The sequence below is a fragment of the Rattus norvegicus genome, chromosome 1 (assembly GCF_036323735.1).
Source record: "Rattus norvegicus strain BN/NHsdMcwi chromosome 1, GRCr8, whole genome shotgun sequence".
NCBI classification, from domain to species: domain Eukaryota; kingdom Metazoa; phylum Chordata; class Mammalia; order Rodentia; family Muridae; genus Rattus; species Rattus norvegicus.
In genome coordinates this window covers 196924688-196929440 of record NC_086019.1, presented here as the reverse complement: position 1 = coordinate 196929440, position 4753 = coordinate 196924688, and positions in this window count along the sequence as shown.

Sequence of the window (4753 nt, the reverse complement as noted above, 5' to 3'; positions counted from 1 at the left end):
TGTAACTTAAGAAGCAGGGAGGTGGTGGACAGAGAGATGGCACTGTCATTAAGAACCAGAGGACCCAGAGTCAATCCTCAGCGCCCAACACAGGAGCCATAAATCATCTGTAACTATAGTTCCAGGGGATCTGATGGCATCTGGGATCCAATGCATGTGGTACACTGACATATGCAGGCAGAACATCCACTGGAAGGAAGGAAGGAAGGAAGGAAGAAAGGAAGGAAGGAAGGAAGGAAGGAAGGAAAAGAAACAAAGAAAGGAAAGAAACAAAGAAACAAGTGTTCCAGAGTAACCCCAGTCAGCACTCAGGAGGCTGAAGCAGGAAGATTGTGTGTTAGCTTGGACTAAGTATCAGAATCCTGTCTCAAAACTCCCCCACAAGCCACCCTTTGAGGCTGGTGGTTGGGGGGTAGGGATAGCTTGTCTGGTAAAGGCCATCACATACACACTGGCACATACACACACCTCACCCATACACACAGCATACACATACCAGCAACCATATACACAGTTAAAATCAGGGCATGTGAGCGAGATCCCAGGCTGGCCATTTAGTCTTGCCAGGACACCAGTCCTCTGCCTTACATATACAGTAGGTAGTTCACAATAGCAGGACAGAGGGCAAGGAAAGCTGCCAAGCACAGTTCCGCTCCTTAGATTCCCAAAGGCAGGGGCACAAGAGTTCCCTAACCTGCACCTCCTACTCTCCAGCGGCACCAGCCTCATCCAATCCCTGCTCCAGCTCAAGTTGACAACATGCACAGGCCTCTGTCCTGATTCTGCCCTGCACTGCTGTGTCTCCTGCACCTTGAGGTTTGCTGAAACTAGGATCCTGCTCACAGCCAGGCTTGGGCTCACAGGCAGCAGCAGCACTCAGTGCCCTGTCATTGGACAGCAGCAGGCCTCAGCGTTCTGGAGTCCTTGAGGCCAGCTGGCTCGTGGGTTCATCCATCTAGGGTGTTCCTAATCACTAAGCAGGCCCCCATCTGAACATGGGATGGTGAGGCCCCCATCTGAACAATGGATTTGTGTGAGAGCAGCGCTTTCCCAAAATGTGCATAGAAAAAAGCCCCGCTCCCAAATGCCCAACCTGGACAGTGACCAGACCTCCAAGTGGCTACTGGTTTCTTTTTAAACCTTTTGGTTGTATTTCCTATGTAATATTGTCCTATACCCCAAACTGCTCAGCCTATCTCTTATCCATGGACACTCGCACTGGCTTGGAAGGTGGGTCCCTGAGCACACGGCTGGCTCTTCCCGTTTTAAAGAGACCTGTAGGAGGCTTTCTTCCTGCCAGCTCCACCTGCTGAGGGTGTAAGAGAGTCTGAGGCAGATGGGTCCCGTGTGGTAATCCTACAGGCTGACTGCTAGGCAGCTGACAGATCAAGAGAAGGGAGGCTCTGCTGCTGGGCAGTGCTGTCACCCTGGGAAGCATCAAGGCAGGAGGCCATCGCCTCTAGAGGGGCAGGAATGGATCCTCTCTGGAGGGAGAGGCCAGCTGAGCACTGGATGATTGTAGCCCTGAAGTCACCACAGGCCACCTTCACAGGATTGCAGACAAGGCTGGATGGGGCATCTCAGACTCCAGCTTCAGAAAGAGCATAAGACACGGGCTAGATGTTGGGAGTCTCTACTCTGCCTTTTACTCCTGGACCTTGGATGAGTTTAAGGACCATTTCTCTGAGTTCACTCTGGTTCAGAGGACAACGTGGTCTCTGAGCAGACCAGACAGGATCTGCAGCCCACTCCTTGGCAGAAAGAGAAAACTCAGCTTATCTGGAGAAACCAGCCAAGGAGAGCCAGTTTGGTAACTTCTCAGGAAAAAAAAGGGGGGGGGGGGCGTGGGAGAACTACAATACCCATGGGGCACACTCATTAGCAAGCTCAGCCCACTGCAATGGCTCCAGTGGCCACACTCCCTCTGTTCTGAGCTGCTGTGGAACTGTACTAGAGCTTTCTGTACATCCAGCTAAGAGGCCAAGGGCCTTCCCTTGAAGATCAATGACACTGGTCAAACTGGTGGCCCCTCATCCTGATGCAGACATTCAGCCAGTTTCCTCCTTTGATAAACTAGAGGTCAGCCTGCCCACTAAGGCCCCACTGCTGTGTTCACAGTGCCAAAGGGAGTGTCACTGTCTAGGGATCTCAGGGGATCTCTGACTCCATCACATGTTCACAGTTGCATTAGCGTGTACACATGCGTGGAGGCCAGATGTCAACCTCAGCTTGGTCTTCAGACTATGCCTCTCTCTCTCCTCCCCCCACCCCGTGTGTGTGTGTGTGTGTGTGTGTGTGTGTGTGTGTGTGCGCGCGCGCGCGCGCGAGCACTCGCGCACACGCTCGTGTGTGGTGTGTTTGTGTTAGCCAGAGGTCAATGTCAGATGTCTTCCTCAATCTTTCTACCTTACGTTTTATTTTTCACTATATTTATTTGAGTGTGCATGCGTGTATGGGCCACAGCACTGGTGTGGAGATCAGAAAACAATTTACTTACAGGAGTCAATTCTCTCCTCCTGTCGTATGGGTCCCAGGCATCAAACTCAGGTTGTTAGGCTTGGTGGCAAATTCCTACTCACTGAGCCATCTGGCCTGTTATTTTTTGAGATAGTATTTTACTGAGCCTAGAGCTCACTGATTGGGCCAGGCTGGCTGGCCATCTAGCCCCCCAGGATCCTTCTGTCTCTACCTCCCTAGCACAGGGGTTACAACTACACACTGCAGAGGTTGGAGAGATGACTCAGCAGTTAAGAGCACTGGCTGCTCTTCTAGAAGACATGGGTTCAATTCCCAGCACCCACATGACAGCTCACAACTGCAACGCTAGTTTCAGGGCTTCTGACACCCTTACACACACATACATGTAGGCAAAACGCCAATGAATATTAATATATATATGTATATGTACATATATATATATAATAAATACATACTGATACACCCTTTGTTGTTCTGTTCTTGGTTTTCCGTTCTTTAGTTTCTGAGACAGGGTCTCTCAGAGTAGCCTTGGCTATTCTAGAACTATTCTAGAAGGAGAGAATAGCCCTCGAACTCACAGAGATCTGCCTGCTTCTGCCTCCCAAGTGCTTGGTGGTTCTAGGGGTCAATTCAGGCCTCATGGTCGAATAGCTAACAATTAACTGACTTAACTGGATTGCAGCTACTTCCTTTTCAGAGCGCTATCTCCCTGCCGACGTCTTTACCCACTGGGCTAATTCCATAGACAACTTCTTTTTATAAATTGTCGCCCAAGAGATTCATCAGTAGTGGCTTCTGGATCAGTTAGAGAAGAAGGAACAATATCAGCTATCCATTCATCAGATTCTAAAACCTGACACCTGCGGGGAGGGAGTACTGTCCCAGGGGACCCTTGGAGAAGGCCCTTAGTCTGGTCCCACCATGGACAGCATGGCTCACCATTGCCAGGCCTAGTGGGGACACTATGATTGCAGAGGGCTCTGTTGCCCTCAAAGCCATAAGTTGGAGTCGTGGTGTTGGGAGCTGGTAGGACATTTAAAATGTGGAAAGTCCTTAGATCAGCTGGGGAGGGTGTCCTCAAAAGGGCCATCCCCTGTCTTCCTGTCTCACCATGGAAGATACCATGAGGTCTTTATGAGACTTCAGTCAAGGCTGTACCCTCCAAACCTTCTCAACTGAACGATATAAAACCCACTCTTCTTTTTTTTCCCCCTTTCCATTTTTTGTTATCATTTTGTGACATTTTTGCCATGTAGCTGAAGCTGGCCTGGAATTTCTGACAATCTTCCTGTTTCTGAACCCTACATGCTAGAATCTCAAGCATGTGACCGCACCACCCTTAGCCTGCCTCTGCGATTTTGTTGTAGTAATGAAAACTCAGGGCTGGTTAGGGCTCAACTGGGAAAGGGGGCTTTGCCTTATCAGCTGAGTTTGATTCCCAGAAACGATGGAAAGGTAGAGAGAGCCAACTCGAACAAGCTGTTCCTCCGACTTCCACAAGTGTACCTATGGCATTACACACACACACACACACCACACACACACAGACACACACACACACACCACACACACACACACACCACACACACACAAACACACCACACACACACACACACACACCGCACACACACACACACACGCACACAAACACATACACACCACACCACACACACACACACACAACAAACATACAAATACCACACACACACACATAAATAAATACACACACCACACACACACACATATTACAAACATACACACAAACACCACATGCACACAGACACACATAAATACATACACACACATACACACACATACACACAGACACATACTGATAAACAGAACTTAAAATTGTATCTTTATAATGAATGAATGGAGGAGGTGGTGCTAGTGTTTGTCCTCTGTCTTCTTCCACTGGAGATGAAGAAATTCTCCTTGACCACTATCAGACTCCGTTGCTTGCTTGCTTGGTTTCTTTCTTTCTCTATTTTTTTCCCAGATGGGGTTCTCAGTGTAGGACTCCCTTTGTGGACCAGGCTAGCCTTGAACTTAGAGACCCACCTGCTTCTGCCACTTGAGTGCTGGGATTAAAGCCATGTGCCACCACACCCTGCCAGTCTCCATTTCTTAATTTCTTAAAGGGGTCAGAGCAGGGGAGAAGATCTGTAGCCTTGCCCCTCTACTGTTCAGTGGCATCAGAATCTAAGACCCTGTTTGGGGCCTGCATTCTCTCTACCCACTCTGGACCCTTAGTAACAGAGGCTGAGTCAAAGGG